Source organism: Camellia sinensis, chromosome 7 (genome assembly GCF_055761805.1).
Source record: "Camellia sinensis isolate YWXY chromosome 7, ASM5576180v1, whole genome shotgun sequence".
NCBI lineage: Eukaryota > Viridiplantae > Streptophyta > Magnoliopsida > Ericales > Theaceae > Camellia > Camellia sinensis.
Genome location: NC_138967.1, coordinates 110,495,339 through 110,509,671, shown reverse-complemented (window position 1 = coordinate 110,509,671; position 14,333 = coordinate 110,495,339). Strand labels below are relative to the sequence as shown.

Genomic DNA, 14,333 nt, shown 5'->3' with positions numbered 1-14,333 from the left:
GCGCTCACTGTGGTCTCCCACTCCAGCTACATCCTTCCCCTTAACATGCCGCTTCAGCTCCTCCATCTCCGCCGCCATTCGCCGAATGACGGCGTCCTGGTCTCTTAGCTTGTGTTCCAGACGTTTGGCGTGCGATTCTCTCCGTTGTCGATGACCGTCGGGACTCTGTGAATGACCATGGCTTCTTCCGCGCTTATCCCGCGCGTCTCCCGACTGTCCTCCTGGGAATGTCTCCAGGTCCCCCATCGAAGTAATGGTGGGGTGTCCCTCTCTCCGTCTGCCTGACTCCGGAGTAACTCCGTCGATGGCGGACAATGGAAACTCATCGTTGTTCGCCATGGACGACAATCAGATGAGTGTGGAAGACAAGGTTTTATCTGCAAAGTTCCCATAGACGGTGCCAATTGTACGGGGAGCAAATATTCCGGCAAGCCCGTACTCCTTTCTTCCAAGCTTCGTTTCTGTCCGATCGCCTGAAAGCACAACGGCGGTGAACTACCCGGCGGTGTGTGGCCGGAAAACCCCTCCGACGACCAAGTTAGCACACACCTTGGGATAGAGGGAGAGAGAGGAGAGAGTTTAAGGGTAAGAGTTTCTTACAAAATGTTCGTCCGTCCGTGTATGGGGGGCGCAGACATGCTTATATACCCTCTGCATTCCAAATCTACTCTGAGTGATCTCTCGACACGTGGCTCTGCTATCCCATCCGTCAGCACAAATCTTGCTGAGCATCACCTAATCTCAACTGCCAGCCCACTCTGCTGGGAGCTCGGCAACCGGTCAACATTATCTCGGCTAACAACGGCCATTCCACACTTGAGCCCAAGCGCTCCATAACCGAGCTACTCCAGGCCATGTTCAATACCGACCGTGCTCGGCTACATTCCAGCAGAGCCGAGCTCGGCTCAGTTCATGCTGGTTGGACGTCGGGGCTCCCACGAAGCTAATTCTCGAACCGTAGAGCCTAGTGAGGCAGCGAACAACTCGGCTTAGCCCTCACTTGACCGATCCTTGTGCCGTGAAGCACCGCCTTGTCAGTGCCTAGCCTTGACCGAGCAACACTATCTAGACGGGCCCAAAACTTCCACGGCCCAATGTGTTCAGCCCAAATCTGTCTGGCCATTACCACGGCCCAATCTCAGATCATAAATCTCCCTCTCACTTGATATGGCTATGGTGCAAGTACCTTTGCTAGTCTTAAGCTTTGAGCCTCCTAGCATGTCTCATTTGTGGTAGTTGCATGTTTTAGCATCATTTGGAATGATATTTCAGCGCATATAGTGTTGTCACATTTTCATGTTTTTCACTCTTTAAGTGCTTTTAAGAGTTGACCCTTATGCCTAGTTGATGAGCCATCACATGAGCATGTGTTCTTGGCCCTTTTGTGCCTAAGTTTTGGTGTGTTGGCCACTGTTTTGGACCCTCTTAGGTTTGTCCATATGTGGTTTAAGTCCATTGAGCATTGTGTTGCATGCCTCTTGAACGATGCTCTTTACTTGCTTTGATGCTTCAGCCTTCAAACATGCCATGCATGCATTATTCACATGATAGAATCTTGTGCATGCCATTAGCATTGGTAGATAGCATGTTGTTTGCATGTTGTTGCATTGTATTGTGTCTAGGATGTTGTTGCATTGCATTACGTTTGGATTAGACGTTAATCTAAACGCGAGGAACGAGGGACATTTCATACTCAAAGTGATGAAACGTGTCTCATTCCTTAGGTCACCAACACCTTTGATCTTGCATGATAAGGTGGAGGTTCATCGAGTCCTATCTGTTATTTGTGCATTCATCAACATTGTGCAAGCTTGCCCCTTTGGCCATCATGCATTGAAATGCGTGATTGGTGGCTCAAGAGCCGAGCACTATACTCCTTTGAGCTTGAGACATGATAAGGAGTGTAGTTGCACACATATTTCCTTGCGAATACACTACCATGTCTCTATTTGTGCTCTGTTGCAACAAAAGGAAAAATTGCAGGAAGTAATGGCTGACCGGCCATCAAAGCTGCCAATCGGCCACCAAGGCTGCTGACCGGCCATCAGAATTGGCCGATAGCCATTAACTTTGGCCGATAGCCATCCCTCTTGGCCGACCACCCCTCAGCATGTTCTTAAGGTGGATCAGAAGCATCTTGGAAGTTGACACAATTTTCAGAAGTCCAAAAGAATGCAAACAGAGGCATCACGAGGCAGAGTAGTGGATTTCGGAGCGAAGTCGACCGCACATGCATCTCTTCCTTGCCCACGAGGCCATTTCATTACTTATGATTAGTTCGTGTAAACTAGTCATTTGATTTGTTTTGTAATATTCTAATTAGCCTAGCATAGCTATTTGTTTCAATTTGGGTTGTAATACTTAATTAGCTAGAGTTAGTTAATTAGTTTACTTGTAATAAGTAGTTTAGTGTAGATTAGCTTAGCTTATTTTTCGGATCCTCCATCGAGAGGGCAACTGTTATAATAAGTGTGTGTGTGTGTGTATGTGATGAATGTCTTCCAACCCCACGTCTTTCTCCCTTTTATTTACCAGCTTTTGATAGTTAGTTTAAGGCATGTTTCAATTAACATACTTATGCTTTGCATACGTGCATCATTCATCTGTCTTGCATGCACCGAGCTCAACACATCATACAAATTGCATTGTACTTTAATACGCTTCCTTGAATACGTGTTTCAAAGCATGTTATCGAGTGTTGCATTCATATGCCATGAATGCCATTCTAGATAGCTGAGCCTATTTTAGTTGCATTTTGCATGTGTTGCATTAGGTGTCTTGTATAATTAGGATCATGCATTGATTTCTAATTATTTTTTTGTTTTGGCTCGGAGTACTAGGTAAGCTTTTACACTTTAGCATACTGCATGAGGTGTGTATGTTGCCATGTATAGCATACTTGCCATGAGGCTATGTGCTTAATTGCTATAACTGCATGAATGCCTATGAATGAAGGCTTCATTGCTTGAATTGGAACAATTCATCAAAATGTGAGTTTTAAGCCCACTTCGCGGAGTGGTGAATCATGTTGTTTTAAGGCCACTTGAGGGTGGCAAATCCGCATTTTAGCCTACTTGCGAGTAGCACTTCCAAATCATTTTCAAAAAAAACAAGCATGAGATGTTTTGTTCCAAATTGAATGATTTAGTCTATACTTATATGTTGTGCACATCACATAGTAAGTTAGCTTAATAACCGAAACAAGAACACGTGTTTATAGAAACAACATATCATGTTAGTAGAGGCCAATCTTTGATCGGGCGAGCAGGAGTGCTCATTTCAGGACCTTCCCCTCTCGTACTCAAGTTTCCAAGCCGAGGCAACTTTGGTGACGACGGACACGTGGCCTTTGGCACGAGTCAGGGTTTCCTAAATTTTCCAAAACAAAATATTTAGGTGGCGACTCTAAAATCTGGCAAAGCAGTCCATGTTTGGCGCTTTTTTATTAAAATCGATTTTCCAAAACGATTTTCCGGATTTGGACTCTTTGGTGATTTATCAGTCTTACATTGCACTTTGTGAGATTAGATTCAGAACCGTGACAGGAGTCCGAACTGTAGTAGCTATGAACTACAATTCGTGCCCTCGCGCGCGGAGAGAGTTCAGGGTGGTCTACACTATCCAAGTTCACATTTCCAATACTAATTACAATTATTTATACAAAATAATAAATTGAGACATTTTAGGGCAAAACTCTCATTTACTTCCAAATCCAATCCTTGTGTAAACATCAACAAATTTAACACAAAACATCCTCACATCTACATCCACAACCATTTTCAATACCTTCATTTGAAAATCCCTCTTTTGATTTAAACTAAAACCCTAGGTTTGTTCAAAATTCTCCACATTCCAACATTACTTACAAATCAACAAATAACTACGTTAAAAATTGTCACGCCTCCAAATTAAATACAATAAATCCCACTCATAAGCGGAAAAATAACAGAAGCAGTGTACTTTCATTCATCAGAGTTCCTATATAAAAGATAACACATGCGTGACATTCACAAACTGTTTATCTTGAATTTACAGCATGTGTTACAATAATAAAAGAACTGAAAGCCAAGCAGATATTCTGTGTGCCCTAAAGGCTTACATCTTTCTGAGCCACTGTTTGGTTACAACAAAAGTGAGACTAGATTAATACAAATAAAGCCCTAGGCTTGTACAGAAGTTAAATACAAACAAACAAAAGAGAGAGCCTTTAGCTCCAAAGTCCTCCCAAACTAAGTCCTTGGCGGAGGGATATCATTAACACCTGAAAATGATTTTTTTCCAAATAAGGTAAGCCAAAGCCCATTAGAAATAACCTAACACCATATATGAATTTTTAACAAAGATATGAGTATGAAGTGCATATACAAGGCTAATAATTTGATATCATTTACAACTTTTAACAAACCATGCTATACCAAGCTTTCATATTTCAAATCTTGTTATCTCAATATTCTTATTCTCAATTCCTTTTATCTCACTTCACAAGTCAAGTTCATTTCATTAAATTAGCCAAACAAAGAATACACCTTAGTGGGTCTCAAATCAAAATAGGTGTCATACAAACACATCCACTTGCCATTTTACAAAAATTTTGTTCGCGGGAATTGGCACCCATGTATACGCGCGGTTTTGGGACTTTCACCCTAGACAAACATGCCAACTTAATTTAATGGAGTCCATCTCCTTTCTCCTTCTAAACATCATACATATACAATTTATTAAACATAGTCATATTCAAATACAACTATAAAGTGATTAGTTCCAATTCACCTAATCCTCATGCAATTTCCACAATAATCATAGTTATCCTTCACTAATAGCCCAATACAAATATTTCTAAATAGATATACAATCTCTTAAACATTCAAATGTCTATGGGTGAAAGGTAATACATACCTAACTCCACCATTCATATATATATATATCCATCCAATTTCCTATTTCCAATGCCAATTTCACATATTCACACAAAATAACTATTTGAAACATTTTAGGTCATAACTCTCATTTCTCTCAAAATCCTCTTCAAGAGTCAAAATTCACAAATCTAACACATTGTCTCCTCATATCTATACCCATAACCACTTTCTATACCTTCATTTCAAAACCCCTCTTTAGATTTTAAACAAAAACCCTAGGTTTGTCTAAAATCTTCCCAAATAACCAAGTCAAAATCATAGGAGGGTGTAGAAAGTCCTTACCTCAAGTGTAGAAGCCCAAAAGAGCAATGGAGAAACTTAAAAAATGTCGAAACAAAACTCTATTCGGATATAAATGTAGCCCTAGAGATGCTCCACATTTTTATCAAAGAGAGTAGGGTAGAGAGACCTTAGACCCTAGTATATTTGTAGAGAGAAGGTGGTTTTAGAGAGAGAGAGTTGATCTAGGGTTTTTGAGGAAAAAGATATCAAAAAGTGCCGTAAAAAGAAGCTGCTGTGAACCGATATATGCGATGCTCGCTCGAGCGCAAGAGTTGTCGCTCGAGCGACCAGACACAATAAGTTGCCTCGTTCAAGCGCAAAAAGCCTCACTCGAGCACAGAATACACACTTATAGAAGTTTTGCAGACAGAGACTGTCGTTCGAGCGCAAGAAGTCTCGCTCGAGGACAGAACACTACCTTTCTAGATTTTGGCAAGCCTGTAAAAGTACTAGAAGTTCTCAAAGCTCGCTCGAGCAAAGATGCCAAAACTTGGACAACAACAATTTAAACCAACTAGCAACTAACTTGTTCCAAACACACTCAAGGCACTCCAACACTCAAACTCAATGAGAAATGAGGAAAAATAAGACATGCATAGTGATATGAAACCAAGAAACCGAGTCCAAAATACAATAGGGGTCGGGTCAAAACTAGAGTCGCTATAAAAATCATAGGAGAGTGTAGAAAGTCCCCACCTCAAAGTTAGAAGACGAGCAAAGCAAGTGGAAAACTTCAAAGACGTCGAAACTGACTTTTGTTCAACTCAAAATGGAGCTCTTGAGATGCTCTACCTTTTTCCCAAAGACACTGGGGTAGAGATACCAATAGATCTAGGTGAAAATATAGAAAGAATGTGAGTTCTAGAGAGAGAAACTCTAGATCTAGGGTTTTGAAATGTTTTAGAGAGAGAAAGAGATGAAAAAGTGATGTAAAAAGTGGTTGTTACGAACTAAAATACGCATAGTTTGCTCGAGCGCAATAAGTGATACTCGAGCGTTAGACATAATAAATTGTTTTGCTCGAGTGCAAGAAGTGACGGTCAAGCGCAGAATGCGCACTCCCAGTAGTTTTGCAGACAACAGACTGATGCTTTGGCCATTTTGCCGGCCAAGACGCCCATGGCCTGTTGACCAATAGGTTCAGCCACATTGGCCTGACCAACCCCTTCTTCTTGTGCCGATATCTCATCCAGTAAAGGCACTTCATGCCTCCTAGGCCTACCACGGCTACCACCACCACGTCCATATCCTGACATCCTAATCAAGGTAAAAGAAAAGATTAACACATTTGCAAATGTGCCGACGCTAATTCACTCATGTCCTAATGCGGTGGACAACAATAATTCACTCTACATAAACACATAGTCACATAAACACATACAAATTTCATTCTTGGATAATGACCATCCTGTGGCGTTGCCAGATTTCTAGTTAGAAATAGCAATGATCAAGTGCTCTTTGAACAGGACTTCTAGAAACTCGTAGACCTAATCAATATCTTAAGAACTAAATCTCATACCCATATAATCACATAAGCATGTTATCATGTAAGCATATCATATATACTAATGTCTTTATCAAGCGAGACAAACCCATTGTGGTGCTAACCACTTCCTACAAACCCAAAGCATTCAAACTTAGTACGCTCTGATACCAAGTTATAATGCCCCCAAAATAATTATAATAAACTAACTCCACAAACTAATATAATGTGATATAGATAAAATAAGAGGCTTTCATTAATCAGAGTTCATATACAAAAGGTGACACATACGATATACATTTATAAATGGTTCATCCTGAATCTACAGCATATGTTACAAGAGGTAATAAGAAATGAAAGCCAAACAGATATTCATATGCCCTAATGGCTTACATCTTTTCAAGACCGTACTTGGTTATAGCAAAATGAGTCATAAGGTCAATACAGATAAAGCCCTAGGCTTATGAAGAGTAAACACAAAATAAGCCGGAATTGAGCCTTCAGCTCCACAGTTCTACCAAGCTAAGTCCTTGGCAGAGGCATATCACCAGCACCTGAAAATGTTTTTCTCAAGTAGGGTGAGCCAAAGCCCAGTAAAGACAATCTATCACAATATATAAATCTTAACAAAGATATAAGTATGATATGCATATACAATGCCCATGATAAAATCATTCGTATTGTCACAAGATCGTCATAAGCCAAGTTTCATATCTCAAGCCATTTTATCTGAATTCATTTCATGAAAATTCATTTCACCTCAATCCATGAGTCAAGTCCATTGTTATCTAGGCAACCCAACTGAGGCTATAACTCAGTGATTATCTAACCAATACAATCATTATACAAACAATTCAAATTTGCCATTTTACGAAAATTTCATCCGCGAGAATCAGCACCCATGTATACGCGCGGGTTTTCAGGACTTTCATCCTGGACACACAGGCCAACTTAATTCAATAGAGTCCATCCACTTTCTTCTCCGAAACGTAGAGTATATCCCATTTCTCCTCCCAAACATCATATATATACAATGTATTAGACAAAGTCATATGCAATGACAATCGATACAAGATTAGTTTTAATTCACCTAATCCTCATGCAATTTCTACAACAATCATAGTTATCCTCCACCGATAGCCCAAAATAGATATTTCTAAACAGATATACAATCTCCAAAACAGATAAACTATACAAATTTCCATAAGTGAGAGGTAACAAGCATCCAACTCCACTATTTATATAAACATCTATCCAAGTTCACATTTCCAATACGAATTACAATTATTTATACAAAATAATAAATTGAGACATTTTTGGAAAAAACTTCCCTTTACTTCCAAATCCAATCCTTGTGTAAAAATCAACAAATTTGACGCAACACATCCTCATATATACACCCACAACCATTTTCAATACCTTTATTTGAAAATTCCTTTTTTGATTTTAAACTAAAGCCCTAGGTTTGTTCAAAATTCTCCACATCCCAACATTATTTACAAATTAGTAAATACTTAAGTTAAAAATCGTAGGAGAGTGTAGAATATCCATACCTCAAAGTTAGAAGATGAGCAAAGCAAGGAGAAAACTTCGAAAACGCCGAAAGTGGCTTTTGTTCGAATCAAAATAGAGCACTTGAGAAGCTTTACCTTTTCCCCAAAGACACTAGGGTAGAGAAACCAACGGATCTAGGTAAAAATGTAGACAGAAGTTGAGTTTTAGAGAAAGAAACTCTAGATCTAGGGTTTTGAAATGTTTTAGAGAGAGAAAGAGATAAAAAAAAGTGATGTAAAAAGTGGTTGTTACGAATTGAAATACACATAGTCCACTCGAGCGCAAGAAGTGACGCTCAAACGTCAAACACAATAAGTTGTCCCGCTTGAGCGCATAATGCACACTCTCAGTAGTTTTGCAGACAACAGACTAACACTCGAGCGCAAAAAGGGTCGCTTGAGCTCAGAAAGAACCGCTCGAGTGCAGAAAGAACCGTTCGAGCGTAAAAAACACCTTCCTAGTAGTTTTGTAGACCTAAAAAAGTACTGAGAGTTCATAAATCCCGCTCGAGTGCAAGAAGTGCTGCTCGAGCGGAGGAACAAAATTTTAGGCAACGAGAGATTTCAAAACTAAACAACCAACTTATTCCAAACACAACCACTATAATCTAATAGCCAAATTTAAAGAAGTAAGATATGAATAACAATATGAAACCATGAAACCCGAGTCCGAGATACAACAAGAGTTAGGTCAAAACCGGAATCGCTCTACACCTTCCTCGTTTTTTCTTTTTATTTTTTTATTTTTCTCATTTTTATTTTTCTCTCTATTTGGTTTTTTTTTTTAATTCTCCTTTTTGTTCAATATATTTTACACATATTTCCATACAATGTATGTATGTCCATAATACACTAGGACATTACGGGCATACATTCAATTTTCATATAATTATATAAGCAAAAGCAACATTGTATGTATGCCCGTGAAAATTGTATGTATGCCAGACACATCTATCTATCTAGTTATATATTATATAAGTAAAAGTGAGTTTTTGCGAAGAGTTTTGTGAGAACTCTAAAATTTTATAATAAATTTGTGATTTTGTGAAATTAAAAAATAAATTTAAATAGTGTGAGGATTACAATTATATTCTAATCCTAACATTATTTACACCGTGTCTTCAGGAACAAGCATACACTAGTATTTTAATAAAGCATGACCGTTTTTTAATCTTCAACATATTTTTGTCCTACTAGGATATTTGGATGGCTCAGATCTGTTCAAATAATAAAACAATGGCTGAGATATATTTTTCAAAAAATGTCAACATATACATTTTCTACTTTTTGGCTTTTCTCTCTTACTTTTTTCTTTTCTCACCCATCTTTCCATGATCCCATGATCCCACCTTCCTCCATATTTTCTTTTTAATTTTTTATTTTCTCTCGTTTTTATTTTTCTCTCGATTTATTTATTTTTTTTATTTTCTCCTTTTTATTCAATATATTTTACACATATTTCCATGTAATGTATGTATGCCTGTAATACACTAGGACATTACGAGCATACATACAATTTTCATATAATTATATAAGCAAAAGGAATATTGTATGTATGCCCATTGTATGTATGCCAAACACATCTATCTATCTAGCTATATATTATATAAGCAAAAACAAGTTTTTGTGAGAAGTTTTGTGAGAACTTTAAAATTTTATAATAAAATTTTGATTTTATGAAATTAAAAAATAAATTTAAATAGTGTTAGGATTACATTTATATTCTAATCCTAATATTATTTACATCGTGCCTTCATGCATGGGCGTACGCTAGTATATATATATATATATAGTATAGATCTGCTTAAATTTATTTGGGAATAAAAGTGTGTTTAATTATGAAACAGAGAGAAAATCTAGATATAAGATTTAATTTTTATTTTATCTTAGGTTTAATTTGAGGTTTATATAGATCAAATCAGTTGTCAAAAATATTAATAGTATAGATTTTATGGTAACCGAAAGAGATTCCTTTTCATGAGATTTATTTTAGGAGAGAGAAGATTGTATGAGATTTATATTCTTTTTAAATAAAGGCTTAATTTATTTTGAGAAGGAGAGGAATGTTGAGAATTGTGGGATTTTTTATTTATTTAATTATTTTTTGGTATTAACTGACAATATATTTGCATGAAATAATTTTGAAGGTTATTATTTATAACCTTGGAATAGCCAATAGATGTCTTAATTTTATTTTTATTTTTTATAAAAATCAAAAATTTAGAAAATTAGATTAAAGGTTTTGAAACACTTAGAGACTCTAAGATGAAAAGTCACTTTTGTTACTTAGTTAGCCAATAGTATTATTTTTAAATATTTTTAGGACAGTGTCACGCCTCCAAAATAATCACACAATCCAACTTCAAACAACTAGTGCAAAGTGATATAAGTGAAATAATAAGCTTTCATTAATCAGAGTTAGTATACAAAAGGTGACACATGAGATGTACATTTATAAATAGTTTATCTTGAATCTACAACTTGTTACAAGTAGTAATAAGGAATGTAAGCTACATAGATATTCATATGCCCTAAAGGCTTACATCTTTCCCAAGACCGTGCTTGGTTACAACAAAATGAGTCAGAAATGCAAATAAATCAAAAGGCTTGTAAAAAAGTTAAACACAAAATAAACAAAATTAAGCCTTCAGCTCTACAGTCCTCCCAAGCTAAGTCCTTGGCGGAGGCATATCACCAGCATCTAAAAATGGTTTTTCCCAAGTAAGGTGAGCCAAAACCTAGTAGAAACAATCCAACACAATATATAAATCTTAACAAAGATATAAGTATGATGTCCATATACAATGCCTGTGATAAAATTATTCATAATTTATAAGATCATTATATGCCAAGTTTTATATCTCAATTCATTTCATGTCAATTCATTTTACCTTAATTCATGAGTCATGTCCATTGTTATCCAGACAACTCAACTGAGGCTACAACTCGGTGGTTCCCTAACCAACACAACCATTACCCAAACACTTCAATTTGCCATTTTACAAAATTTCGTCTGCGGGAATCGACACCCATGTATACGCGTGGTTTTTGAGACTTTTACCCTGGACACACAGACCAACTTAATTCAATAGAGTCCATCTTCTTTCTTCTCCAAAATATAGAGTACATACCCTTTCTTCTTCCAAACATCATACATTTACCATGTATTAAAGACATGGTCATATCAATAAATAAAGTATTAGTTTCAATTCACCTAATCCTTATGCAGTTTCTGCAACAATCATAGTTATCTTCCACTGATAGCCCAAAACAGATATTTCTAAACAGATACACAATCTCCAAGACAGATAAACTATCAAAATTTCCATTGGTGAGAGATAACACGTATCCAACTCCACCATTTATATAAACGTTTATTCAATTTCACATTCCCAATACCAATTCCATTATTTATACAAAATAATTATTTGAAATATTTTAGGAAAAAACTCTATTTTCTTCTAAAATCTAATCCATGTGTCAAAATCAACAGATTTAACATAACATATGCTTATATCTACATCCATAATCATTTTCAATACCTTCATTTGAAAACCCCTCTTTTGATTTTAAACCAAAACCTTAGGTTTGTCTAAAATCCTCCAAATCCCAACATTTATTTACACAACAACAAATAGCTAAGTTAAAAATCATAGGAGAGTGTAGAAAGTCTCTACCTTAAAGCTAGAAGATGAGCAAAGCAAGGAGGAAACTTGAAAGATGCACAAATACAACTCTATTCGGATAGAAATGTAGGTCTTGAGATGCTCTACTTTTTTATCAAAGAGAGTAGGGTAGCTAAACCACTAGATCTAGGTGAATATATATATAGAGAGAGAGGAGGAGAAAGGGTCATGATCTAAGGTTTTGATTGAAAAAGATATATAAAAGTGATGTAAAAAGTGACTTTTACGAACTGATATAAGCATAGTTTGCACGAGCATGAGAAATGACGTTCGAGCGTCAGACACAATAAGTTCTTCCGCTAGAGCGCATAATGCACACTCCTAGTAGTTTTGTAGACAACAGGTGAACGCTTGAGTGCAAAAAAGGCAGCTCGAGCTGAGTCCGCTCGAGCCCAAAAAGAACCTTTCAAGCATAGAATACACTCTCCTAGTAGTTTTGCAAACGTGCAAAAGTACTGAAAGTTTATAAAGCCCGCTCGAGCACAAGAAGTGCCGCTCGAGCAGAGGAGCAAAATTCTGGGCAATAAAAGTTTGGAAACCAAGCAACCAATTTGTCTCAAATGCAACCACAACAATCCAATAGCCAAAATTAAGGAAATACAAATGAAGCAAGATATGGACAACAATACAAAATCATGAAACCCGAGTCCAGAATACAAAATAGGTCGATTCTAAACCACAATCGCTATAGAAAAAGATAAATATTGGGGGAGAGATTTTAGGAACTTCTAATTCAATTATTATTTTTAAATTTATAGTTACTTTGTTAGCCAATAGTATTATTTTTAAATATTTTTAAAATTACAAAAATTAGCAATTTTAGATTGTTATTTTTTTTAGTCTATAGTTACTTAGTTAGCCAATAGTACTATTTTTAAAATTATAAAAATTAACAATTGTGGTTTTACATTCTTTTTAATCTATAATTTATTTTAAAAATATATAATTACGTTGTTATAATCGGGGGTCCCAAGCTTTTTCTAGAGAAATATTGGGAAGAAATTTAAGGAACTTGTAATTCAAAATTTTAGGTAGTCTATTGTTTTTTTTTCTTTAATCTATAATTATTTTGTTAGCCAATAAAATTATTTTTAAATATTTTCAAAATTACAAAAATTAATAATTATGAAATGAGACTTTACAACTCTCATATATTTTTTTAATAAAAATTCTATTTTTATTATATAATATATAGATTTGTGATCAACCAACTAATTTCTCCTTGTTTGCAAATGCAATAATCTACCAATAAAGTATGTTTGTCACTTCCTATATAAAAGCGAAAGGGACTGGTACTAGCCCAAACAGAGATATCGTATTACATGTTCCACTTTGCAGACTCCATGGCACTTAAATCTGATGTAGAGCTCCGCATAGCAGATATCATACACTCTCACGGCTCCCCAATCACCTTGTCCAAAATCGCCACCGGGTTCATCGACTCTCCTTCCCCAGATGTCAACTGCCTCTCCCGTATCATGAGGTTGCTGGTCCGCAGAAAGATCTTCACCGTTACTCCTCAATCAGACGGTGGAGAGGTTCTCTAAGGGCCCACCCACATGTGCAGATGGCTATTACACGGCGCAGAACTCAGCCTAGCTCCAAAGCTTATGATGGGATGGGATGGGATGTACGGCCAGGATCACGATGAAGGCGATCATGGCAGGATACTTAAAGATGGGTTTTGTAGCGTCGGATCGATGGTTGATGTGGGAGGTGGGACCGGGGCAGCCATGGGTGAGATCGTGAAGGTGCATCCTCATATTAAGGGGATCAACTTTGATCCGCCACATGAAATAGCTACGGCGCCGGCGTTCGGTGGAGTTTCTCATGTTGGGGGTGACATGTTTAAGGCAATTCCTAGTGCTGATGCTGCCTTCATGAAGGCAAGATTTAGGCCAAGTTTGGGAAGATTCAAAAAAGTTAAAAAGTTAAAAAGTTAAAAAGTTACTCAAAAAGTTAAAAAGTTAACACTATTCATCAAAAGTCAACAATTACGGCTGCACAACTCTCAATTCAAATTTTTTCCTACAAATCAATTTTTACAATTTTTTATTACACATTTTTCAATAAAAAGTCAAAAAGTTAACCCAAACATCCATATTTTCAACCTCAATTTTTTAGTCCAAAAAGTCAAAAAGTGCACTTTTTTAATCTTCCCAAACTTGACCTTATAATCAAGATATGTGAAGAAACTTTCTATTAATGCACTATATAATAATAAAGGTAAATTACACTCAATTTTCTGAGATTTCTTAACAATTATACGTACTTTTTTTTTTTTTTTTATAGTTTTCATAATTATAAAAAAATTTCTTGCTTTTTTAACATTGTCCACACTTCTCTTCCCGTTAATTCAAGCCACAAACAGTATTAGTTTGACTGTGCGAATAACCATAATACCATTTAC

At 36.6% G+C, this 14,333-nt stretch overlaps 1 pseudogene; it reads left to right on the top strand.

Annotated features, from left to right (window-relative positions):
* Nucleotides 1-337: 337 nt before the first annotated feature.
* Nucleotides 338-13,866, top strand: LOC114259479 (desmethylxanthohumol 6'-O-methyltransferase pseudogene; annotated as a pseudogene).
* Nucleotides 13,867-14,333: the final 467 nt, after the last annotated feature.